Source organism: Gasterosteus aculeatus, chromosome 2 (genome assembly GCF_964276395.1).
Source record: "Gasterosteus aculeatus chromosome 2, fGasAcu3.hap1.1, whole genome shotgun sequence".
Lineage (NCBI taxonomy): Eukaryota > Metazoa > Chordata > Actinopteri > Perciformes > Gasterosteidae > Gasterosteus > Gasterosteus aculeatus.
The window spans coordinates 22220839-22238027 of record NC_135689.1 but is presented as its reverse complement, the minus strand read 5'-3'; the positions used below and the strand labels follow the sequence as shown (position 1 = coordinate 22238027).

The window sequence follows — 17189 nt, the reverse complement described above, 5'->3', positions numbered from 1 at the left end:
TAATGAAAAAGGAGTCACTTTCTAATGCCTTCTCGATTTCTTCCAGAGAGAGAAATGAAAAAGCTTACGGCACCTGGGATTCCCAGGCGGTCTTCCATCCAAGTACTAACCAGGCCCTACTCTGCTTAGCTTCTGAGATCTGACGAGATCAGGCGGAGCCAGAGAGGTATGGCCGTAAGCAACCGTATGTCCTCTTCCTAATCTTTTAAAATGTGTCAAAGGTTTTGTAGTTTTGACAATGAAATGGAGTCACTTTCTAAGGCCTTCTCTGTGTCTTTTACAGATCGAAATGAAAAAGCTTACAGCACCTGGGATTCCCAGGCGGTCTTCCATCCAAGTACTAACCAGGCCCTACTCTGCTTAGCTTCTGAGATCAGACGAGATCAGGCGGAGCCAGAGAGGTATGGCCGTAAGCAACTGTATGTCCTCTTCCTAATCTTTTAAAATGTGTCAAAGGTTTTGGAGTTTTGATAATGAAAAAGGAGTCACTTTCTAATGCCTTCTCGATTTCTTCCAGAGAGAGAAATGAAAAAGCTTACGGCACCTGGGATTCCCAGGCGGTCTTCCATCCAAGTACTAACCAGGCCCTACTCTGCTTAGCTTCTGAGATCAGACGAGATCAGGCGGAGCAAGAGAGGTATGGCCGTAAGCAACTGTATGTCCTCTTCCTAATCTTTTAAAATGTGTCAAAGGTTTTGTAGTTTTGACAATGAAATGGAGTCACTTTCTAAGGCCTTCTCTGTGTCTTTTACAGATCGAAATGAAAAAGCTTACAGCACCTGGGATTCCCAGGCGGTCTTCCATCCAAGTACTAACCAGGCCCTACTCTGCTTAGCTTCTGAGATCAGACGAGATCAGGCGGAGCCAGAGAGGTATGGCCGTAAGCAACTGTATGTCCTCTTCCTAATCTTTTAAAATGTGTCAAAGGTTTTGGAGTTTTGATAATGAAAAAGGAGTCACTTTCTAATGCCTTCTCGATTTCTTCCAGAGAGAGAAATGAAAAAGCTTACGGCACCTGGGATTCCCAGGCGGTCTTCCATCCAAGTACTAACCAGGCCCTACTCTGCTTAGCTTCTGAGATCTGACGAGATCAGGCGGAGCCAGAGAGGTATGGCCGTAAGCAACTGTATGTCCTCTTCCTAATCTTTTAAAATGTGTCAAAGGTTTTGTAGTTTTGACAATGAAATGGAGTCACTTTCTAAGGCCTTCTCTGTGTCTTTTACAGATCGAAATGAAAAAGCTTACAGCACCTGGGATTCCCAGGCGGTCTTCCATCCAAGTACTAACCAGGCCCTACTCTGCTTAGCTTCTGAGATCAGACGAGATCAGGCGGAGCCAGAGAGGTATGGCCGTAAGCAACTGTATGTCCTCTACCTAATCTTTTAAAATGTGTCAAAGGTTTTGGAGTTTTGATAATGAAAAAGGAGTCACTTTCTAAGGCCTTCTCTGTGTCTTTTACAGATCGAAATGAAAAAGCTTACAGCACCTGGGATTCGCAGGCGGTCTTCCATCCAAGTACTAACCAGGCCCTACTCTGCTTAGCTTCTGAGATCAGACGAGATCAGGCCGAGCCAGAGAGGTATGGCCGTAAGCAACTGTATGTCCTCTTCCTAATCTTTTAAAATGTGTCAAAGGTTTTGGAGTTTTGATAATGAAAAAGGAGTCACTTTCTAATGCCTTCTCGATTTCTTCCAGAGAGAGAAATGAAAAAGCTTACGGCACCTGGGATTCCCAGGCGGTCTTCCATCCAAGTACTAACCAGGCCCTACTCTGCTTAGCTTCTGAGATCAGACGAGATCAGGCGGAGCCAGAGAGGTATGGCCGTAAGCAACTGTATGTCCTCTACCTAATCTTTTAAAATGTGTCAAAGGTTTTGTAGTTTTGACAATGAAATGGAGTCACTTTCTAAGGCCTTCTCTGTGTCTTTTACAGATAGAAATGAAAAAGCTTACGGCACCTGGGATTCCTAGGCGGTCTTCCATCCAAGTACTAACCAGGCCCTACTCTGCTTAGCTTCTGAGATCTGACGAGATCAGGCGGAGCCAGAGAGGTATGGCCGTAAGCAACTGTATGTCCTCTACCTAATCTTTTAAAATGTGTCAAAGGTTTTGTAGTTTTGACAATTAAATGGAGTCACTTTCTAAGGCCTTCTCTGTGTCTTTTACAGATCGAAATGAAAAAGCTTACAGCACCTGGGATTCCCAGGCGGTCTTCCATCCAAGTACTAACCAGGCCCTACTCTGCTTAGCTTCTGAGATCAGACGAGATCAGGCGAAGCCAGAGAGGTATGGCCGTAAGCAACTGTATGTCCTCTTCCTAATATTTTAAAATGTGTCAAAGGTTTTGGAGTTTAGATAATGAAAAAGGAGTCACTTTCTAATGCCTTCTCGATTTCTTCCAGAGAGAGAAATGAAAAAGCTTACGGCACCTGGGATTCCCAGGCGGTCTTCCATCCAAGTACTAACCAGGCCCTACTCTGCTTAGCTTCTGAGATCTGACGAGATCAGGCGGAGCCAGAGAGGTATGGCCGTAAGCAACTGTATGTCCTCTTCCTAATCTTTTAAAATGTGTCAAAGGTTTTGTAGTTTTGACAATGAAATGGAGTCACTTTCTAAGGCCTTCTCTGTGTCTTTTACAGATCGAAATGAAAAAGCTTACAGCACCTGGGATTCCCAGGCGGTCTTCCATCCAAGTACTAACCAGGCCCTACTCTGCTTAGCTTCTGAGATCAGACGAGATCAGGCGGAGCCAGAGAGGTATGGCCGTAAGCAACTGTATGTCCTCTTCCTAATCTTTTAAAATGTGTCAAAGGTTTTGTAGTTTTGACAATGAAATGGAGTCACTTTCTAAGGCCTTCTCTGTGTCTTTTACAGATCGAAATAAAAAAGCTTACAGCACCTGGGATTCCCAGGCGGTCTTCCATCCAAGTACTAACCAGGCCCTACTCTGCTTAGCTTCTGAGATCAGACGAGATCAGGCGAAGCCAGAGAGGTATGGCCGTAAGCAACTGTATGTCCTCTTCCTAATCTTTTAAAATGTGTCAAAGGTTTTGTAGTTTTGACAATGAAATGGAGTCACTTTCTAAGGCCTTCTCTGTGTCTTTTACAGATCGAAATAAAAAAGCTTACAGCACCTGGGATTCCCAGGCGGTCTTCCATCCAAGTACTAACCAGGCCCTACTCTGCTTAGCTTCTGAGATCAGACGAGATCAGGCGAAGCCAGAGAGGTATGGCCGTAAGCAACTGAATGTCCTCTACCTAATATTTTAAAATGTGTCAAAGGTTTTGGAGTTTAGATAATGAAAAAGGAGTCACTTTCTAATGCCTTCTCGATTTCTTCCAGAGAGAGAAATGAAAAAGCTTACGGCACCTGGGATTCCCAGGCGGTCTTCCATCCAAGTACTAACCAGGCCCTACTCTGCTTAGCTTCTGAGATCTGACGAGATCAGGCGGAGCAAGAGAGGTATGGCCGTAAGCAACTGTATGTCCTCTTCCTAATCTTTTAAAATGTGTCAAAGGTTTTGTAGTTTTGACAATGAAATGGAGTCACTTTCTAAGGCCTTCTCTGTGTCTTTTACAGATCGAAATGAAAAAGCTTACAGCACCTGGGATTCCCAGGCGGTCTTCCATCCAAGTACTAACCAGGCCCTACTCTGCTTAGCTTCTGAGATCAGACGAGATCAGGCGGAGCCAGAGAGGTATGGCCGTAAGCAACTGTATGTCCTCTTCCTAATCTTTTAAAATGTGTCAAAGGTTTTGGAGTTTTGATAATGAAAAAGGAGTCACTTTCTAATGCCTTCTCGATTTCTTCCAGAGAGAGAAATGAAAAAGCTTACGGCACCTGGGATTCCCAGGCGGTCTTCCATCCAAGTACTAACCAGGCCCTACTCTGCTTAGCTTCTGAGATCAGACGAGATCAGGCGGAGCAAGAGAGGTATGGCCGTAAGCAACTGTATGTCCTCTTCCTAATCTTTTAAAATGTGTCAAAGGTTTTGTAGTTTTGACAATGAAATGGAGTCACTTTCTAAGGCCTTCTCTGTGTCTTTTACAGATCGAAATGAAAAAGCTTACAGCACCTGGGATTCCCAGGCGGTCTTCCATCCAAGTACTAACCAGGCCCTACTCTGCTTAGCTTCTGAGATCAGACGAGATCAGGCGGAGCCAGAGAGGTATGGCCGTAAGCAACTGTATGTCCTCTTCCTAATCTTTTAAAATGTGTCAAAGGTTTTGGAGTTTTGATAATGAAAAAGGAGTCACTTTCTAATGCCTTCTCGATTTCTTCCAGAGAGAGAAATGAAAAAGCTTACGGCACCTGGGATTCCCAGGCGGTCTTCCATCCAAGTACTAACCAGGCCCTACTCTGCTTAGCTTCTGAGATCTGACGAGATCAGGCGGAGCCAGAGAGGTATGGCCGTAAGCAACCGTATGTCCTCTTCCTAATCTTTTAAAATGTGTCAAAGGTTTTGTAGTTTTGACAATGAAATGGAGTCACTTTCTAAGGCCTTCTCTGTGTCTTTTACAGATCGAAATGAAAAAGCTTACAGCACCTGGGATTCCCAGGCGGTCTTCCATCCAAGTACTAACCAGGCCCTACTCTGCTTAGCTTCTGAGATCAGACGAGATCAGGCGGAGCCAGAGAGGTATGGCCGTAAGGAACTGTATGTCCTCTTCCTAATCTTTTAAAATGTGTCAAAGGTTTTGGAGTTTTGATAATGAAAAAGGAGTCACTTTCTAATGCCTTCTCGATTTCTTCCAGAGAGAGAAATGAAAAAGCTTACGGCACCTGGGATTCCCAGGCGGTCTTCCATCCAAGTACTAACCAGGCCCTACTCTGCTTAGCTTCTGAGATCAGACGAGATCAGGCGGAGCAAGAGAGGTATGGCCGTAAGCAACTGTATGTCCTCTTCCTAATCTTTTAAAATGTGTCAAAGGTTTTGTAGTTTTGACAATGAAATGGAGTCACTTTCTAAGGCCTTCTCTGTGTCTTTTACAGATCGAAATGAAAAAGCTTACAGCACCTGGGATTCCCAGGCGGTCTTCCATCCAAGTACTAACCAGGCCCTACTCTGCTTAGCTTCTGAGATCAGACGAGATCAGGCGAAGCCAGAGAGGTATGGCCGTAAGCAACTGAATGTCCTCTACCTAATATTTTAAAATGTGTCAAAGGTTTTGGAGTTTAGATAATGAAAAAGGAGTCACTTTCTAATGCCTTCTCGATTTCTTCCAGAGAGAGAAATGAAAAAGCTTACGGCACCTGGGATTCCCAGGCGGTCTTCCATCCAAGTACTAACCAGGCCCTACTCTGCTTAGCTTCTGAGATCTGACGAGATCAGGCGGAGCAAGAGAGGTATGGCCGTAAGCAACTGTATGTCCTCTTCCTAATCTTTTAAAATGTGTCAAAGGTTTTGTAGTTTTGACAATGAAATGGAGTCACTTTCTAAGGCCTTCTCTGTGTCTTTTACAGATCGAAATGAAAAAGCTTACAGCACCTGGGATTCCCAGGCGGTCTTCCATCCAAGTACTAACCAGGCCCTACTCTGCTTAGCTTCTGAGATCAGACGAGATCAGGCGGAGCCAGAGAGGTATGGCCGTAAGCAACTGTATGTCCTCTTCCTAATCTTTTAAAATGTGTCAAAGGTTTTGGAGTTTTGATAATGAAAAAGGAGTCACTTTCTAATGCCTTCTCGATTTCTTCCAGAGAGAGAAATGAAAAAGCTTACGGCACCTGGGATTCCCAGGCGGTCTTCCATCCAAGTACTAACCAGGCCCTACTCTGCTTAGCTTCTGAGATCAGACGAGATCAGGCGGAGCAAGAGAGGTATGGCCGTAAGCAACTGTATGTCCTCTTCCTAATCTTTTAAAATGTGTCAAAGGTTTTGTAGTTTTGACAATGAAATGGAGTCACTTTCTAAGGCCTTCTCTGTGTCTTTTACAGATCGAAATGAAAAAGCTTACAGCACCTGGGATTCCCAGGCGGTCTTCCATCCAAGTACTAACCAGGCCCTACTCTGCTTAGCTTCTGAGATCAGACGAGATCAGGCGGAGCCAGAGAGGTATGGCCGTAAGCAACTGTATGTCCTCTTCCTAATCTTTTAAAATGTGTCAAAGGTTTTGGAGTTTTGATAATGAAAAAGGAGTCACTTTCTAATGCCTTCTCGATTTCTTCCAGAGAGAGAAATGAAAAAGCTTACGGCACCTGGGATTCCCAGGCGGTCTTCCATCCAAGTACTAACCAGGCCCTACTCTGCTTAGCTTCTGAGATCTGACGAGATCAGGCGGAGCCAGAGAGGTATGGCCGTAAGCAACCGTATGTCCTCTTCCTAATCTTTTAAAATGTGTCAAAGGTTTTGTAGTTTTGACAATGAAATGGAGTCACTTTCTAAGGCCTTCTCTGTGTCTTTTACAGATCGAAATGAAAAAGCTTACAGCACCTGGGATTCCCAGGCGGTCTTCCATCCAAGTACTAACCAGGCCCTACTCTGCTTAGCTTCTGAGATCAGACGAGATCAGGCGGAGCCAGAGAGGTATGGCCGTAAGGAACTGTATGTCCTCTTCCTAATCTTTTAAAATGTGTCAAAGGTTTTGGAGTTTTGATAATGAAAAAGGAGTCACTTTCTAATGCCTTCTCGATTTCTTCCAGAGAGAGAAATGAAAAAGCTTACGGCACCTGGGATTCCCAGGCGGTCTTCCATCCAAGTACTAACCAGGCCCTACTCTGCTTAGCTTCTGAGATCAGACGAGATCAGGCGGAGCAAGAGAGGTATGGCCGTAAGCAACTGTATGTCCTCTTCCTAATCTTTTAAAATGTGTCAAAGGTTTTGTAGTTTTGACAATGAAATGGAGTCACTTTCTAAGGCCTTCTCTGTGTCTTTTACAGATCGAAATGAAAAAGCTTACAGCACCTGGGATTCCCAGGCGGTCTTCCATCCAAGTACTAACCAGGCCCTACTCTGCTTAGCTTCTGAGATCAGACGAGATCAGGCGAAGCCAGAGAGGTATGGCCGTAAGCAACTGAATGTCCTCTACCTAATATTTTAAAATGTGTCAAAGGTTTTGGAGTTTAGATAATGAAAAAGGAGTCACTTTCTAATGCCTTCTCGATTTCTTCCAGAGAGAGAAATGAAAAAGCTTACGGCACCTGGGATTCCCAGGCGGTCTTCCATCCAAGTACTAACCAGGCCCTACTCTGCTTAGCTTCTGAGATCTGACGAGATCAGGCGGAGCAAGAGAGGTATGGCCGTAAGCAACTGTATGTCCTCTTCCTAATCTTTTAAAATGTGTCAAAGGTTTTGTAGTTTTGACAATGAAATGGAGTCACTTTCTAAGGCCTTCTCTGTGTCTTTTACAGATCGAAATGAAAAAGCTTACAGCACCTGGGATTCCCAGGCGGTCTTCCATCCAAGTACTAACCAGGCCCTACTCTGCTTAGCTTCTGAGATCAGACGAGATCAGGCGGAGCCAGAGAGGTATGGCCGTAAGCAACTGTATGTCCTCTTCCTAATCTTTTAAAATGTGTCAAAGGTTTTGGAGTTTTGATAATGAAAAAGGAGTCACTTTCTAATGCCTTCTCGATTTCTTCCAGAGAGAGAAATGAAAAAGCTTACGGCACCTGGGATTCCCAGGCGGTCTTCCATCCAAGTACTAACCAGGCCCTACTCTGCTTAGCTTCTGAGATCAGACGAGATCAGGCGGAGCAAGAGAGGTATGGCCGTAAGCAACTGTATGTCCTCTTCCTAATCTTTTAAAATGTGTCAAAGGTTTTGTAGTTTTGACAATGAAATGGAGTCACTTTCTAAGGCCTTCTCTGTGTCTTTTACAGATCGAAATGAAAAAGCTTACAGCACCTGGGATTCCCAGGCGGTCTTCCATCCAAGTACTAACCAGGCCCTACTCTGCTTAGCTTCTGAGATCAGACGAGATCAGGCGGAGCCAGAGAGGTATGGCCGTAAGCAACTGTATGTCCTCTTCCTAATCTTTTAAAATGTGTCAAAGGTTTTGGAGTTTTGATAATGAAAAAGGAGTCACTTTCTAATGCCTTCTCGATTTCTTCCAGAGAGAGAAATGAAAAAGCTTACGGCACCTGGGATTCCCAGGCGGTCTTCCATCCAAGTACTAACCAGGCCCTACTCTGCTTAGCTTCTGAGATCTGACGAGATCAGGCGGAGCCAGAGAGGTATGGCCGTAAGCAACCGTATGTCCTCTTCCTAATCTTTTAAAATGTGTCAAAGGTTTTGTAGTTTTGACAATGAAATGGAGTCACTTTCTAAGGCCTTCTCTGTGTCTTTTACAGATCGAAATGAAAAAGCTTACAGCACCTGGGATTCCCAGGCGGTCTTCCATCCAAGTACTAACCAGGCCCTACTCTGCTTAGCTTCTGAGATCAGACGAGATCAGGCGGAGCCAGAGAGGTATGGCCGTAAGGAACTGTATGTCCTCTTCCTAATCTTTTAAAATGTGTCAAAGGTTTTGGAGTTTTGATAATGAAAAAGGAGTCACTTTCTAATGCCTTCTCGATTTCTTCCAGAGAGAGAAATGAAAAAGCTTACGGCACCTGGGATTCCCAGGCGGTCTTCCATCCAAGTACTAACCAGGCCCTACTCTGCTTAGCTTCTGAGATCAGACGAGATCAGGCGGAGCAAGAGAGGTATGGCCGTAAGCAACTGTATGTCCTCTTCCTAATCTTTTAAAATGTGTCAAAGGTTTTGTAGTTTTGACAATGAAATGGAGTCACTTTCTAAGGCCTTCTCTGTGTCTTTTACAGATCGAAATGAAAAAGCTTACAGCACCTGGGATTCCCAGGCGGTCTTCCATCCAAGTACTAACCAGGCCCTACTCTGCTTAGCTTCTGAGATCAGACGAGATCAGGCGGAGCCAGAGAGGTATGGCCGTAAGCAACTGTATGTCCTCTTCCTAATCTTTTAAAATGTGTCAAAGGTTTTGGAGTTTTGATAATGAAAAAGGAGTCACTTTCTAATGCCTTCTCGATTTCTTCCAGAGAGAGAAATGAAAAAGCTTACGGCACCTGGGATTCCCAGGCGGTCTTCCATCCAAGTACTAACCAGGCCCTACTCTGCTTAGCTTCTGAGATCTGACGAGATCAGGCGGAGCCAGAGAGGTATGGCCGTAAGCAACTGTATGTCCTCTTCCTAATCTTTTAAAATGTGTCAAAGGTTTTGTAGTTTTGACAATGAAATGGAGTCACTTTCTAAGGCCTTCTCTGTGTCTTTTACAGATCGAAATGAAAAAGCTTACAGCACCTGGGATTCCCAGGCGGTCTTCCATCCAAGTACTAACCAGGCCCTACTCTGCTTAGCTTCTGAGATCAGACGAGATCAGGCGGAGCCAGAGAGGTATGGCCGTAAGCAACTGTATGTCCTCTACCTAATCTTTTAAAATGTGTCAAAGGTTTTGGAGTTTTGATAATGAAAAAGGAGTCACTTTCTAAGGCCTTCTCTGTGTCTTTTACAGATCGAAATGAAAAAGCTTACAGCACCTGGGATTCGCAGGCGGTCTTCCATCCAAGTACTAACCAGGCCCTACTCTGCTTAGCTTCTGAGATCAGACGAGATCAGGCCGAGCCAGAGAGGTATGGCCGTAAGCAACTGTATGTCCTCTTCCTAATCTTTTAAAATGTGTCAAAGGTTTTGGAGTTTTGATAATGAAAAAGGAGTCACTTTCTAATGCCTTCTCGATTTCTTCCAGAGAGAGAAATGAAAAAGCTTACGGCACCTGGGATTCCCAGGCGGTCTTCCATCCAAGTACTAACCAGGCCCTACTCTGCTTAGCTTCTGAGATCAGACGAGATCAGGCGGAGCCAGAGAGGTATGGCCGTAAGCAACTGTATGTCCTCTACCTAATCTTTTAAAATGTGTCAAAGGTTTTGTAGTTTTGACAATGAAATGGAGTCACTTTCTAAGGCCTTCTCTGTGTCTTTTACAGATAGAAATGAAAAAGCTTACGGCACCTGGGATTCCTAGGCGGTCTTCCATCCAAGTACTAACCAGGCCCTACTCTGCTTAGCTTCTGAGATCTGACGAGATCAGGCGGAGCCAGAGAGGTATGGCCGTAAGCAACTGTATGTCCTCTACCTAATCTTTTAAAATGTGTCAAAGGTTTTGTAGTTTTGACAATTAAATGGAGTCACTTTCTAAGGCCTTCTCTGTGTCTTTTACAGATCGAAATGAAAAAGCTTACAGCACCTGGGATTCCCAGGCGGTCTTCCATCCAAGTACTAACCAGGCCCTACTCTGCTTAGCTTCTGAGATCAGACGAGATCAGGCGAAGCCAGAGAGGTATGGCCGTAAGCAACTGTATGTCCTCTTCCTAATATTTTAAAATGTGTCAAAGGTTTTGGAGTTTAGATAATGAAAAAGGAGTCACTTTCTAATGCCTTCTCGATTTCTTCCAGAGAGAGAAATGAAAAAGCTTACGGCACCTGGGATTCCCAGGCGGTCTTCCATCCAAGTACTAACCAGGCCCTACTCTGCTTAGCTTCTGAGATCTGACGAGATCAGGCGGAGCCAGAGAGGTATGGCCGTAAGCAACTGTATGTCCTCTTCCTAATCTTTTAAAATGTGTCAAAGGTTTTGTAGTTTTGACAATGAAATGGAGTCACTTTCTAAGGCCTTCTCTGTGTCTTTTACAGATCGAAATGAAAAAGCTTACAGCACCTGGGATTCCCAGGCGGTCTTCCATCCAAGTACTAACCAGGCCCTACTCTGCTTAGCTTCTGAGATCAGACGAGATCAGGCGGAGCCAGAGAGGTATGGCCGTAAGCAACTGTATGTCCTCTTCCTAATCTTTTAAAATGTGTCAAAGGTTTTGTAGTTTTGACAATGAAATGGAGTCACTTTCTAAGGCCTTCTCTGTGTCTTTTACAGATCGAAATAAAAAAGCTTACAGCACCTGGGATTCCCAGGCGGTCTTCCATCCAAGTACTAACCAGGCCCTACTCTGCTTAGCTTCTGAGATCAGACGAGATCAGGCGAAGCCAGAGAGGTATGGCCGTAAGCAACTGTATGTCCTCTTCCCAATATTTTAAAATGTGTCAAAGGTTTTGGAGTTTAGATAATGAAAAAGGAGTCACTTTCTAATGCCTTCTCGATTTCTTCCAGAGAGAGAAATGAAAAAGCTTACGGCACCTGGGATTCCCAGGCGGTCTTCCATCCAAGTACTAACCAGGCCCTACTCTGCTTAGCTTCTGAGATCTGACGAGATCAGGCGGAGCCAGAGAGGTATGGCCGTAAGCAACTGTATGTCCTCTTCCTAATCTTTTAAAATGTGTCAAAGGTTTTGTAGTTTTGACAATGAAATGGAGTCACTTTCTAAGGCCTTCTCTGTGTCTTTTACAGATCGAAATGAAAAAGCTTACAGCACCTGGGATTCCCAGGCGGTCTTCCATCCAAGTACTAACCAGGCCCTACTCTGCTTAGCTTCTGAGATCAGACGAGATCAGGCGGAGCCAGAGAGGTATGGCCGTAAGCAACTGTATGTCCTCTTCCTAATCTTTTAAAATGTGTCAAAGGTTTTGGAGTTTTGATAATGAAAAAGGAGTCACTTTCTAATGCCTTCTCGATTTCTTCCAGAGAGAGAAATGAAAAAGCTTACGGCACCTGGGATTCCCAGGCGGTCTTCCATCCAAGTACTAACCAGGCCCTACTCTGCTTAGCTTCTGAGATCAGACGAGATCAGGCGGAGCAAGAGAGGTATGGCCGTAAGCAACTGTATGTCCTCTTCCTAATCTTTTAAAATGTGTCAAAGGTTTTGTAGTTTTGACAATGAAATGGAGTCACTTTCTAAGGCCTTCTCTGTGTCTTTTACAGATCGAAATGAAAAAGCTTAAAGCACCTGGGATTCCCAGGCGGTCTTCCATCCAAGTACTAACCAGGCCCTACTCTGCTTAGCTTCTGAGATCAGACGAGATCAGGCGGAGCCAGAGAGGTATGGCCGTAAGCAACAGTATGTCCTCTTCCTAATCTTTTAAAATGTGTCAAAGGTTTTGGAGTTTTGATAATGAAAAAGGAGTCACTTTCTAATGCCTTCTCGATTTCTTCCAGAGAGAGAAATGAAAAAGCTTACGGCACCTGGGATTCCCAGGCGGTCTTCCATCCAAGTACTAACCAGGCCCTACTCTGCTTAGCTTCTGAGATCTGACGAGATCAGGCGGAGCCAGAGAGGTATGGCCGTAAGCAACCGTATGTCCTCTTCCTAATCTTTTAAAATGTGTCAAAGGTTTTGTAGTTTTGACAATGAAATGGAGTCACTTTCTAAGGCCTTCTCTGTGTCTTTTACAGATCGAAATGAAAAAGCTTACAGCACCTGGGATTCCCAGGCGGTCTTCCATCCAAGTACTAACCAGGCCCTACTCTGCTTAGCTTCTGAGATCAGACGAGATCAGGCGGAGCCAGAGAGGTATGGCCGTAAGCAACTGTATGTCCTCTTCCTAATCTTTTAAAATGTGTCAAAGGTTTTGGAGTTTTGATAATGAAAAAGGAGTCACTTTCTAATGCCTTCTCGATTTCTTCCAGAGAGAGAAATGAAAAAGCTTACGGCACCTGGGATTCCCAGGCGGTCTTCCATCCAAGTACTAACCAGGCCCTACTCTGCTTAGCTTCTGAGATCAGACGAGATCAGGCGGAGCAAGAGAGGTATGGCCGTAAGCAACTGTATGTCCTCTTCCTAATCTTTTAAAATGTGTCAAAGGTTTTGTAGTTTTGACAATGAAATGGAGTCACTTTCTAAGGCCTTCTCTGTGTCTTTTACAGATCGAAATGAAAAAGCTTACAGCACCTGGGATTCCCAGGCGGTCTTCCATCCAAGTACTAACCAGGCCCTACTCTGCTTAGCTTCTGAGATCAGACGAGATCAGGCGGAGCCAGAGAGGTATGGCCGTAAGCAACTGTATGTCCTCTTCCTAATCTTTTAAAATGTGTCAAAGGTTTTGTAGTTTTGACAATGAAATGGAGTCACTTTCTAAGGCCTTCTCTGTGTCTTTTACAGATCGAAATGAAAAAGCTTACAGCACCTGGGATTCCCAGGCGGTCTTCCATCCAAGTACTAACCAGGCCCTACTCTGCTTAGCTTCGGAGATCAGACGAGATCAGGCGGAGCCAGAGAGGTATGGCCGTAAGCAACTGTATGTCCTCTTCCTAATCTTTTAAAATGTGTCAAAGGTTTTGGAGTTTTGATAATGAAAAAGGAGTCACTTTCTAATGCCTTCTCGATTTCTTCCAGAGAAAAAAATGAAAAAGCTTACGGCACCTGGGATTCCCAGGCGGTCTTCCATCCAAGTACTAACCAGGCCCTACTCTGCTTAGCTTCTGAGATCAGACGAGATCAGGCGGAGCCAGAGAGGTATGGCCGTAAGCAACTGTATGTCCTCTACCTAATCTTTTAAAATGTGTCAAAGGTTTTGTAGTTTTGACAATTAAATGGAGTCACTTTCTAAGGCCCTCTCTGTGTCTTTTACAGATCGAAATGAAAAAGCTTACAGCACCTGGGATTCCCAGGCGGTCTTCCATCCAAGTACTAACCAGGCCCTACTCTGCTTAGCTTCTGAGATCTGACGAGATCAGGCGGAGCCAGAGAGGTATGGCCGTAAGCAACTGTATGTCCTCTACCTAATCTTTTAAAATGTGTCAAAGGTTTTGTAGTTTTGACAATTAAATGGAGTCACTTTCTAAGGCCTTCTCTGTGTCTTTTACAGATCGAAATGAAAAAGCTTACAGCACCTGGGATTCCCAGGCGGTCTTCCATCCAAGTACTAACCAGGCCCTACTCTGCTTAGCTTCTGAGATCAGACGAGATCAGGCGAAGCCAGAGAGGTATGGCCGTAAGCAACTGTATGTCCTCTTCCTAATATTTTAAAATGTGTCAAAGGTTTTGGAGTTTAGATAATGAAAAAGGAGTCACTTTCTAATGCCTTCTCGATTTCTTCCAGAGAGAGAAATGAAAAAGCTTACGGCACCTGGGATTCCCAGGCGGTCTTCCATCCAAGTACTAACCAGGCCCTACTCTGCTTAGCTTCTGAGATCTGACGAGATCAGGCGGAGCCAGAGAGGTATGGCCGTAAGCAACTGTATGTCCTCTTCCTAATCTTTTAAAATGTGTCAAAGGTTTTGTAGTTTTGACAATGAAATGGAGTCACTTTCTAAGGCCTTCTCTGTGTCTTTTACAGATCGAAATGAAAAAGCTTACAGTACCTGGGATTCCCAGGCGGTCTTCCATCCAAGTACTAACCAGGCCCTACTCTGCTTAGCTTCTGAGATCAGACGAGATCAGGCCGAGCCAGAGAGGTATGGCCGTAAGCAACTGTATGTCCTCTTCCTAATCTTTTAAAATGTGTCAAAGGTTTTGGAGTTTTGATAATGAAAAAGGAGTCACTTTCTAATGCCTTCTCGATTTCTTCCAGAGAGAGAAATGAAAAAGCTTACGGCACCTGGGATTCCCAGGCGGTCTTCCATCCAAGTACTAACCAGGCCCTACTCTGCTTAGCTTCTGAGATCTGACGAGATCAGGCGGAGCCAGAGAGGTATGGCCGTAAGCAACTGTATGTCCTCTTCCTAATCTTTTAAAATGTGTCAAAGGTTTTGTAGTTTTGACAATGAAATGGAGTCACTTTCTAAGGCCTTCTCTGTGTCTTTTACAGATCGAAATGAAAAAGCTTACAGCACCTGGGATTCCCAGGCGGCCTTCCATCCAAGTACTAACCAGGCCCTACTCTGCTTAGCTTCTGAGATCAGACGAGATCAGGCGGAGCCAGAGAGGTATGGCCGTAAGCAACTGTATGTCCTCTACCTAATCTTTTAAAATGTGTCAAAGGTTTTGTAGTTTTGACAATGAAATGGAGTCACTTTCTAAGGCCTTCTCTGTGTCTTTTACAGATAGAAATGAAAAAGCTTACGGCACCTGGGATTCCCAGGCGGTCTTCCATCCAAGTACTAACCAGGCCCTACTCTGCTTAGCTTCTGAGATCAGACGAGATCAGGCGGAGCCAGAGAGGTATGGCCGTAAGCAACTGTATGTCCTCTACCTAATCTTTTAAAATGTGTCAAAGGTTTTGTAGTTTTGACAATTAAATGGAGTCACTTTCTAAGGCCTTCTCTGTGTCTTTTACAGATCGAAATGAAAAAGCTTACAGCACCTGGGATTCCCAGGCGGTCTTCCATCCAAGTACTAACCAGGCCCTACTCTGCTTAGCTTCTGAGATCTGACGAGATCAGGCCGAGCCAGAGAGGTATGGCCGTAAGCAACTGTATGTCCTCTACCTAATCTTTTAAAATGTGTCAAAGGTTTTGGAGTTTTGACAATGAAATGGAGTCACTTTCTAAGTTCTTCTTTGTGTCTTTTACAGATCGAAATAAAAAAGCTTACAGCACCTGGGATTCCCAGGCGGTCTTCCATCCAAGTACTAACCAGGCCCTACTCTGCTTAGCTTCTGAGATCAGACGAGATCAGGCGGAGCCAGAGAGGTATGGCCGTAAGCAACTGTATGTCCTCTTCCTAATCTTTTAAAATGTGTCAAAGGTTTTGGAGTTTTGATAATGAAAAAGGAGTCACTTTCTAATGCCTTCTCGATTTCTTCCAGAGAGAGAAATGAAAAAGCTTACGGCACCTGGGATTCCCAGGCGGTCTTCCATCCAAGTACTAACCAGGCCCTACTCTGCTTAGCTTCTGAGATCAGACGAGATCAGGCGAAGCCAGAGAGGTATGGCCGTAAGCAACTGTATGTCCTCTTCCTAATATTTTAAAATGTGTCAAAGGTTTTGGAGTTTAGATAATGAAAAAGGAGTCACTTTCTAATGCCTTCTCGATTTCTTCCAGAGAGAGAAATGAAAAAGCTTACGGCACCTGGGATTCCCAGGCGGTCTTCCATCCAAGTACTAACAAGGCCCTACTCTGCTTAGCTTCTGAGATCTGACGAGATCAGGCGGAGCCAGAGAGGTATGGCCGTAAGCAACTGTATGTCCTCTTCCTAATCTTTTAAAATGTGTCAAAGGTTTTGTAGTTTTGACAATGAAATGGAGTCACTTTCTAAGGCCTTCTCTGTGTCTTTTACAGATCGAAATGAAAAAGCTTACAGCACCTGGGATTCCCAGGCGGTCTTCCATCCAAGTACTAACCAGGCCCTACTCTGCTTAGCTTCTGAGATCAGACGAGATCAGGCGGAGCCAGAGAGGTATGGCCGTAAGCAACTGTATGTCCTCTTCCTAATCTTTTAAAATGTGTCAAAGGTTTTGTAGTTTTGACAATGAAATGGAGTCACTTTCTAAGGCCTTCTCTGTGTCTTTTACAGATCGAAATAAAAAAGCTTACAGCACCTGGGATTCCCAGGCGGTCTTCCATCCAAGTACTAACCAGGCCCTACTCTGCTTAGATTCTGAGATCAGACGAGATCAGGCGAAGCCAGAGAGGTATGGCCGTAAGCAACTGTATGTCCTCTTCCTAATATTTTAAAATGTGTCAAAGGTTTTGGAGTTTAGATAATGAAAAAGGAGTCACTTTCTAATGCCTTCTCGATTTCTTCCAGAGAGAGAAATGAAAAAGCTTACGGCACCTGGGATTCCCAGGCGGTCTTCCATCCAAGTACTAACCAGGCCCTACTCTGCTTAGCTTCTGAGATCTGACGAGATCAGGCGGAGCCAGAGAGGTATGGCCGTAAGCAACTGTATGTCCTCTTCCTAATCTTTTAAAATGTGTCAAAGGTTTTGTAGTTTTGACAATGAAATGGAGTCACTTTCTAAGGCCTTCTCTGTGTCTTTTACAGATCGAAATGAAAAAGCTTACAGCACCTGGGATTCCCAGGCGGTCTTCCATCCAAGTACTAACCAGGCCCTACTCTGCTTAGCTTCTGAGATCAGACGAGATCAGGCGGAGCCAGAGAGGTATGGCCGTAAGCAACTGTATGTCCTCTTCCTAATCTTTTAAAATGTGTCAAAGGTTTTGGAGTTTTGATAATGAAAAAGGAGTCACTTTCTAATGCCTTCTCGATTTCTTCCAGAGAGAGAAATGAAAAAGCTTACGGCACCTGGGATTCCCAGGCGGTCTTCCATCCAAGTACTAACCAGGCCCTACTCTGCTTAGCTTCTGAGATCAGACGAGATCAGGCGGAGCAAGAGAGGTATGGCCGTAAGCAACTGTATGTCCTCTTCCTAATCTTTTAAAATGTGTCAAAGGTTTTGTAGTTTTGAC

General features: G+C 44.5%; 73 non-coding genes across 73 annotated transcripts; all 73 read right to left on the bottom strand.

Moving 5' to 3' along the window:
* Positions 1-61: 61 nt before the first annotated feature.
* On the bottom strand, positions 62-180 carry LOC144391111 (5S ribosomal RNA). The gene has a single exon (XR_013454996.1). It is a non-coding gene; the product is annotated as a 5S ribosomal RNA (ribosomal RNA).
* Positions 181-296: 116 nt separating this feature from the next.
* LOC144396011 (5S ribosomal RNA) lies at positions 297-415 on the bottom strand. Its single transcript, XR_013458157.1, has one exon. It is a non-coding gene; the product is annotated as a 5S ribosomal RNA (ribosomal RNA).
* A 117-nt stretch (positions 416-532) lies between these two features.
* LOC144397173 (5S ribosomal RNA) lies at positions 533-651 on the bottom strand. Its single transcript, XR_013459318.1, has one exon. It is a non-coding gene; the product is annotated as a 5S ribosomal RNA (ribosomal RNA).
* A 116-nt stretch (positions 652-767) lies between these two features.
* Positions 768-886, bottom strand: LOC144396010 (5S ribosomal RNA). The gene has a single exon (XR_013458156.1). It is a non-coding gene; the product is annotated as a 5S ribosomal RNA (ribosomal RNA).
* Positions 887-1003: 117 nt separating this feature from the next.
* Positions 1004-1122, bottom strand: LOC144391092 (5S ribosomal RNA). Its single transcript, XR_013454970.1, has one exon. It is a non-coding gene; the product is annotated as a 5S ribosomal RNA (ribosomal RNA).
* A 116-nt stretch (positions 1123-1238) lies between these two features.
* Positions 1239-1357, bottom strand: LOC144396008 (5S ribosomal RNA). The gene has a single exon (XR_013458154.1). It is a non-coding gene; the product is annotated as a 5S ribosomal RNA (ribosomal RNA).
* Positions 1358-1474: 117 nt separating this feature from the next.
* Positions 1475-1593, bottom strand: LOC144399661 (5S ribosomal RNA). Its single transcript, XR_013461807.1, has one exon. It is a non-coding gene; the product is annotated as a 5S ribosomal RNA (ribosomal RNA).
* A 117-nt stretch (positions 1594-1710) lies between these two features.
* On the bottom strand, positions 1711-1829 carry LOC144401584 (5S ribosomal RNA). Its single transcript, XR_013463519.1, has one exon. It is a non-coding gene; the product is annotated as a 5S ribosomal RNA (ribosomal RNA).
* Positions 1830-1945: 116 nt separating this feature from the next.
* On the bottom strand, positions 1946-2064 carry LOC144397485 (5S ribosomal RNA). Its single transcript, XR_013459631.1, has one exon. It is a non-coding gene; the product is annotated as a 5S ribosomal RNA (ribosomal RNA).
* Positions 2065-2180: 116 nt separating this feature from the next.
* On the bottom strand, positions 2181-2299 carry LOC144391486 (5S ribosomal RNA). Its single transcript, XR_013455298.1, has one exon. It is a non-coding gene; the product is annotated as a 5S ribosomal RNA (ribosomal RNA).
* A 117-nt stretch (positions 2300-2416) lies between these two features.
* On the bottom strand, positions 2417-2535 carry LOC144391065 (5S ribosomal RNA). Its single transcript, XR_013454934.1, has one exon. It is a non-coding gene; the product is annotated as a 5S ribosomal RNA (ribosomal RNA).
* A 116-nt stretch (positions 2536-2651) lies between these two features.
* Positions 2652-2770, bottom strand: LOC144396007 (5S ribosomal RNA). Its single transcript, XR_013458153.1, has one exon. It is a non-coding gene; the product is annotated as a 5S ribosomal RNA (ribosomal RNA).
* Positions 2771-2886: 116 nt separating this feature from the next.
* Positions 2887-3005, bottom strand: LOC144391475 (5S ribosomal RNA). Its single transcript, XR_013455297.1, has one exon. It is a non-coding gene; the product is annotated as a 5S ribosomal RNA (ribosomal RNA).
* Positions 3006-3121: 116 nt separating this feature from the next.
* Positions 3122-3240, bottom strand: LOC144391464 (5S ribosomal RNA). The gene has a single exon (XR_013455296.1). It is a non-coding gene; the product is annotated as a 5S ribosomal RNA (ribosomal RNA).
* Positions 3241-3357: 117 nt separating this feature from the next.
* Positions 3358-3476, bottom strand: LOC144397082 (5S ribosomal RNA). The gene has a single exon (XR_013459227.1). It is a non-coding gene; the product is annotated as a 5S ribosomal RNA (ribosomal RNA).
* Positions 3477-3592: 116 nt separating this feature from the next.
* On the bottom strand, positions 3593-3711 carry LOC144396006 (5S ribosomal RNA). The gene has a single exon (XR_013458152.1). It is a non-coding gene; the product is annotated as a 5S ribosomal RNA (ribosomal RNA).
* A 117-nt stretch (positions 3712-3828) lies between these two features.
* On the bottom strand, positions 3829-3947 carry LOC144397172 (5S ribosomal RNA). Its single transcript, XR_013459317.1, has one exon. It is a non-coding gene; the product is annotated as a 5S ribosomal RNA (ribosomal RNA).
* Positions 3948-4063: 116 nt separating this feature from the next.
* On the bottom strand, positions 4064-4182 carry LOC144396005 (5S ribosomal RNA). Its single transcript, XR_013458151.1, has one exon. It is a non-coding gene; the product is annotated as a 5S ribosomal RNA (ribosomal RNA).
* Positions 4183-4299: 117 nt separating this feature from the next.
* On the bottom strand, positions 4300-4418 carry LOC144391027 (5S ribosomal RNA). Its single transcript, XR_013454892.1, has one exon. It is a non-coding gene; the product is annotated as a 5S ribosomal RNA (ribosomal RNA).
* A 116-nt stretch (positions 4419-4534) lies between these two features.
* LOC144398818 (5S ribosomal RNA) lies at positions 4535-4653 on the bottom strand. The gene has a single exon (XR_013460965.1). It is a non-coding gene; the product is annotated as a 5S ribosomal RNA (ribosomal RNA).
* A 117-nt stretch (positions 4654-4770) lies between these two features.
* On the bottom strand, positions 4771-4889 carry LOC144397171 (5S ribosomal RNA). Its single transcript, XR_013459316.1, has one exon. It is a non-coding gene; the product is annotated as a 5S ribosomal RNA (ribosomal RNA).
* Positions 4890-5005: 116 nt separating this feature from the next.
* LOC144391453 (5S ribosomal RNA) lies at positions 5006-5124 on the bottom strand. Its single transcript, XR_013455295.1, has one exon. It is a non-coding gene; the product is annotated as a 5S ribosomal RNA (ribosomal RNA).
* A 117-nt stretch (positions 5125-5241) lies between these two features.
* On the bottom strand, positions 5242-5360 carry LOC144397081 (5S ribosomal RNA). The gene has a single exon (XR_013459226.1). It is a non-coding gene; the product is annotated as a 5S ribosomal RNA (ribosomal RNA).
* A 116-nt stretch (positions 5361-5476) lies between these two features.
* Positions 5477-5595, bottom strand: LOC144396004 (5S ribosomal RNA). The gene has a single exon (XR_013458150.1). It is a non-coding gene; the product is annotated as a 5S ribosomal RNA (ribosomal RNA).
* Positions 5596-5712: 117 nt separating this feature from the next.
* LOC144397170 (5S ribosomal RNA) lies at positions 5713-5831 on the bottom strand. Its single transcript, XR_013459315.1, has one exon. It is a non-coding gene; the product is annotated as a 5S ribosomal RNA (ribosomal RNA).
* Positions 5832-5947: 116 nt separating this feature from the next.
* LOC144396003 (5S ribosomal RNA) lies at positions 5948-6066 on the bottom strand. Its single transcript, XR_013458149.1, has one exon. It is a non-coding gene; the product is annotated as a 5S ribosomal RNA (ribosomal RNA).
* Positions 6067-6183: 117 nt separating this feature from the next.
* LOC144391004 (5S ribosomal RNA) lies at positions 6184-6302 on the bottom strand. The gene has a single exon (XR_013454863.1). It is a non-coding gene; the product is annotated as a 5S ribosomal RNA (ribosomal RNA).
* A 116-nt stretch (positions 6303-6418) lies between these two features.
* Positions 6419-6537, bottom strand: LOC144398817 (5S ribosomal RNA). The gene has a single exon (XR_013460964.1). It is a non-coding gene; the product is annotated as a 5S ribosomal RNA (ribosomal RNA).
* A 117-nt stretch (positions 6538-6654) lies between these two features.
* LOC144397169 (5S ribosomal RNA) lies at positions 6655-6773 on the bottom strand. Its single transcript, XR_013459314.1, has one exon. It is a non-coding gene; the product is annotated as a 5S ribosomal RNA (ribosomal RNA).
* A 116-nt stretch (positions 6774-6889) lies between these two features.
* On the bottom strand, positions 6890-7008 carry LOC144391442 (5S ribosomal RNA). Its single transcript, XR_013455294.1, has one exon. It is a non-coding gene; the product is annotated as a 5S ribosomal RNA (ribosomal RNA).
* Positions 7009-7125: 117 nt separating this feature from the next.
* Positions 7126-7244, bottom strand: LOC144397080 (5S ribosomal RNA). The gene has a single exon (XR_013459225.1). It is a non-coding gene; the product is annotated as a 5S ribosomal RNA (ribosomal RNA).
* A 116-nt stretch (positions 7245-7360) lies between these two features.
* Positions 7361-7479, bottom strand: LOC144396002 (5S ribosomal RNA). The gene has a single exon (XR_013458148.1). It is a non-coding gene; the product is annotated as a 5S ribosomal RNA (ribosomal RNA).
* Positions 7480-7596: 117 nt separating this feature from the next.
* On the bottom strand, positions 7597-7715 carry LOC144397168 (5S ribosomal RNA). Its single transcript, XR_013459313.1, has one exon. It is a non-coding gene; the product is annotated as a 5S ribosomal RNA (ribosomal RNA).
* Positions 7716-7831: 116 nt separating this feature from the next.
* LOC144396001 (5S ribosomal RNA) lies at positions 7832-7950 on the bottom strand. The gene has a single exon (XR_013458147.1). It is a non-coding gene; the product is annotated as a 5S ribosomal RNA (ribosomal RNA).
* A 117-nt stretch (positions 7951-8067) lies between these two features.
* LOC144390974 (5S ribosomal RNA) lies at positions 8068-8186 on the bottom strand. Its single transcript, XR_013454822.1, has one exon. It is a non-coding gene; the product is annotated as a 5S ribosomal RNA (ribosomal RNA).
* Positions 8187-8302: 116 nt separating this feature from the next.
* LOC144398816 (5S ribosomal RNA) lies at positions 8303-8421 on the bottom strand. Its single transcript, XR_013460963.1, has one exon. It is a non-coding gene; the product is annotated as a 5S ribosomal RNA (ribosomal RNA).
* A 117-nt stretch (positions 8422-8538) lies between these two features.
* Positions 8539-8657, bottom strand: LOC144397166 (5S ribosomal RNA). The gene has a single exon (XR_013459311.1). It is a non-coding gene; the product is annotated as a 5S ribosomal RNA (ribosomal RNA).
* Positions 8658-8773: 116 nt separating this feature from the next.
* Positions 8774-8892, bottom strand: LOC144396000 (5S ribosomal RNA). Its single transcript, XR_013458146.1, has one exon. It is a non-coding gene; the product is annotated as a 5S ribosomal RNA (ribosomal RNA).
* Positions 8893-9009: 117 nt separating this feature from the next.
* Positions 9010-9128, bottom strand: LOC144390949 (5S ribosomal RNA). The gene has a single exon (XR_013454787.1). It is a non-coding gene; the product is annotated as a 5S ribosomal RNA (ribosomal RNA).
* Positions 9129-9244: 116 nt separating this feature from the next.
* LOC144395999 (5S ribosomal RNA) lies at positions 9245-9363 on the bottom strand. Its single transcript, XR_013458145.1, has one exon. It is a non-coding gene; the product is annotated as a 5S ribosomal RNA (ribosomal RNA).
* A 117-nt stretch (positions 9364-9480) lies between these two features.
* Positions 9481-9599, bottom strand: LOC144399660 (5S ribosomal RNA). Its single transcript, XR_013461806.1, has one exon. It is a non-coding gene; the product is annotated as a 5S ribosomal RNA (ribosomal RNA).
* A 117-nt stretch (positions 9600-9716) lies between these two features.
* On the bottom strand, positions 9717-9835 carry LOC144401583 (5S ribosomal RNA). The gene has a single exon (XR_013463518.1). It is a non-coding gene; the product is annotated as a 5S ribosomal RNA (ribosomal RNA).
* A 116-nt stretch (positions 9836-9951) lies between these two features.
* On the bottom strand, positions 9952-10070 carry LOC144397484 (5S ribosomal RNA). The gene has a single exon (XR_013459630.1). It is a non-coding gene; the product is annotated as a 5S ribosomal RNA (ribosomal RNA).
* A 116-nt stretch (positions 10071-10186) lies between these two features.
* Positions 10187-10305, bottom strand: LOC144391420 (5S ribosomal RNA). The gene has a single exon (XR_013455292.1). It is a non-coding gene; the product is annotated as a 5S ribosomal RNA (ribosomal RNA).
* A 117-nt stretch (positions 10306-10422) lies between these two features.
* Positions 10423-10541, bottom strand: LOC144390917 (5S ribosomal RNA). The gene has a single exon (XR_013454744.1). It is a non-coding gene; the product is annotated as a 5S ribosomal RNA (ribosomal RNA).
* A 116-nt stretch (positions 10542-10657) lies between these two features.
* On the bottom strand, positions 10658-10776 carry LOC144395997 (5S ribosomal RNA). The gene has a single exon (XR_013458143.1). It is a non-coding gene; the product is annotated as a 5S ribosomal RNA (ribosomal RNA).
* A 116-nt stretch (positions 10777-10892) lies between these two features.
* On the bottom strand, positions 10893-11011 carry LOC144391409 (5S ribosomal RNA). Its single transcript, XR_013455291.1, has one exon. It is a non-coding gene; the product is annotated as a 5S ribosomal RNA (ribosomal RNA).
* Positions 11012-11128: 117 nt separating this feature from the next.
* LOC144390885 (5S ribosomal RNA) lies at positions 11129-11247 on the bottom strand. The gene has a single exon (XR_013454690.1). It is a non-coding gene; the product is annotated as a 5S ribosomal RNA (ribosomal RNA).
* Positions 11248-11363: 116 nt separating this feature from the next.
* On the bottom strand, positions 11364-11482 carry LOC144395996 (5S ribosomal RNA). Its single transcript, XR_013458142.1, has one exon. It is a non-coding gene; the product is annotated as a 5S ribosomal RNA (ribosomal RNA).
* Positions 11483-11599: 117 nt separating this feature from the next.
* LOC144397165 (5S ribosomal RNA) lies at positions 11600-11718 on the bottom strand. Its single transcript, XR_013459310.1, has one exon. It is a non-coding gene; the product is annotated as a 5S ribosomal RNA (ribosomal RNA).
* A 116-nt stretch (positions 11719-11834) lies between these two features.
* Positions 11835-11953, bottom strand: LOC144399300 (5S ribosomal RNA). Its single transcript, XR_013461445.1, has one exon. It is a non-coding gene; the product is annotated as a 5S ribosomal RNA (ribosomal RNA).
* Positions 11954-12070: 117 nt separating this feature from the next.
* LOC144390859 (5S ribosomal RNA) lies at positions 12071-12189 on the bottom strand. The gene has a single exon (XR_013454652.1). It is a non-coding gene; the product is annotated as a 5S ribosomal RNA (ribosomal RNA).
* Positions 12190-12305: 116 nt separating this feature from the next.
* On the bottom strand, positions 12306-12424 carry LOC144395995 (5S ribosomal RNA). The gene has a single exon (XR_013458141.1). It is a non-coding gene; the product is annotated as a 5S ribosomal RNA (ribosomal RNA).
* Positions 12425-12541: 117 nt separating this feature from the next.
* On the bottom strand, positions 12542-12660 carry LOC144397164 (5S ribosomal RNA). Its single transcript, XR_013459309.1, has one exon. It is a non-coding gene; the product is annotated as a 5S ribosomal RNA (ribosomal RNA).
* A 116-nt stretch (positions 12661-12776) lies between these two features.
* On the bottom strand, positions 12777-12895 carry LOC144395994 (5S ribosomal RNA). Its single transcript, XR_013458140.1, has one exon. It is a non-coding gene; the product is annotated as a 5S ribosomal RNA (ribosomal RNA).
* A 116-nt stretch (positions 12896-13011) lies between these two features.
* On the bottom strand, positions 13012-13130 carry LOC144398829 (5S ribosomal RNA). The gene has a single exon (XR_013460976.1). It is a non-coding gene; the product is annotated as a 5S ribosomal RNA (ribosomal RNA).
* A 117-nt stretch (positions 13131-13247) lies between these two features.
* On the bottom strand, positions 13248-13366 carry LOC144401582 (5S ribosomal RNA). Its single transcript, XR_013463517.1, has one exon. It is a non-coding gene; the product is annotated as a 5S ribosomal RNA (ribosomal RNA).
* Positions 13367-13482: 116 nt separating this feature from the next.
* Positions 13483-13601, bottom strand: LOC144389748 (5S ribosomal RNA). The gene has a single exon (XR_013453899.1). It is a non-coding gene; the product is annotated as a 5S ribosomal RNA (ribosomal RNA).
* A 116-nt stretch (positions 13602-13717) lies between these two features.
* On the bottom strand, positions 13718-13836 carry LOC144391401 (5S ribosomal RNA). The gene has a single exon (XR_013455290.1). It is a non-coding gene; the product is annotated as a 5S ribosomal RNA (ribosomal RNA).
* Positions 13837-13953: 117 nt separating this feature from the next.
* On the bottom strand, positions 13954-14072 carry LOC144390811 (5S ribosomal RNA). Its single transcript, XR_013454629.1, has one exon. It is a non-coding gene; the product is annotated as a 5S ribosomal RNA (ribosomal RNA).
* A 116-nt stretch (positions 14073-14188) lies between these two features.
* Positions 14189-14307, bottom strand: LOC144399738 (5S ribosomal RNA). Its single transcript, XR_013461884.1, has one exon. It is a non-coding gene; the product is annotated as a 5S ribosomal RNA (ribosomal RNA).
* Positions 14308-14424: 117 nt separating this feature from the next.
* On the bottom strand, positions 14425-14543 carry LOC144390786 (5S ribosomal RNA). Its single transcript, XR_013454615.1, has one exon. It is a non-coding gene; the product is annotated as a 5S ribosomal RNA (ribosomal RNA).
* A 116-nt stretch (positions 14544-14659) lies between these two features.
* On the bottom strand, positions 14660-14778 carry LOC144398320 (5S ribosomal RNA). The gene has a single exon (XR_013460467.1). It is a non-coding gene; the product is annotated as a 5S ribosomal RNA (ribosomal RNA).
* A 116-nt stretch (positions 14779-14894) lies between these two features.
* LOC144401581 (5S ribosomal RNA) lies at positions 14895-15013 on the bottom strand. The gene has a single exon (XR_013463516.1). It is a non-coding gene; the product is annotated as a 5S ribosomal RNA (ribosomal RNA).
* A 116-nt stretch (positions 15014-15129) lies between these two features.
* On the bottom strand, positions 15130-15248 carry LOC144399140 (5S ribosomal RNA). The gene has a single exon (XR_013461285.1). It is a non-coding gene; the product is annotated as a 5S ribosomal RNA (ribosomal RNA).
* Positions 15249-15364: 116 nt separating this feature from the next.
* Positions 15365-15483, bottom strand: LOC144395993 (5S ribosomal RNA). The gene has a single exon (XR_013458139.1). It is a non-coding gene; the product is annotated as a 5S ribosomal RNA (ribosomal RNA).
* Positions 15484-15600: 117 nt separating this feature from the next.
* Positions 15601-15719, bottom strand: LOC144400862 (5S ribosomal RNA). The gene has a single exon (XR_013462797.1). It is a non-coding gene; the product is annotated as a 5S ribosomal RNA (ribosomal RNA).
* A 117-nt stretch (positions 15720-15836) lies between these two features.
* LOC144399006 (5S ribosomal RNA) lies at positions 15837-15955 on the bottom strand. Its single transcript, XR_013461151.1, has one exon. It is a non-coding gene; the product is annotated as a 5S ribosomal RNA (ribosomal RNA).
* Positions 15956-16071: 116 nt separating this feature from the next.
* LOC144395992 (5S ribosomal RNA) lies at positions 16072-16190 on the bottom strand. Its single transcript, XR_013458138.1, has one exon. It is a non-coding gene; the product is annotated as a 5S ribosomal RNA (ribosomal RNA).
* Positions 16191-16306: 116 nt separating this feature from the next.
* LOC144399141 (5S ribosomal RNA) lies at positions 16307-16425 on the bottom strand. The gene has a single exon (XR_013461286.1). It is a non-coding gene; the product is annotated as a 5S ribosomal RNA (ribosomal RNA).
* A 117-nt stretch (positions 16426-16542) lies between these two features.
* LOC144390761 (5S ribosomal RNA) lies at positions 16543-16661 on the bottom strand. The gene has a single exon (XR_013454598.1). It is a non-coding gene; the product is annotated as a 5S ribosomal RNA (ribosomal RNA).
* Positions 16662-16777: 116 nt separating this feature from the next.
* Positions 16778-16896, bottom strand: LOC144395991 (5S ribosomal RNA). The gene has a single exon (XR_013458137.1). It is a non-coding gene; the product is annotated as a 5S ribosomal RNA (ribosomal RNA).
* A 117-nt stretch (positions 16897-17013) lies between these two features.
* Positions 17014-17132, bottom strand: LOC144397163 (5S ribosomal RNA). The gene has a single exon (XR_013459308.1). It is a non-coding gene; the product is annotated as a 5S ribosomal RNA (ribosomal RNA).
* Positions 17133-17189: the final 57 nt, after the last annotated feature.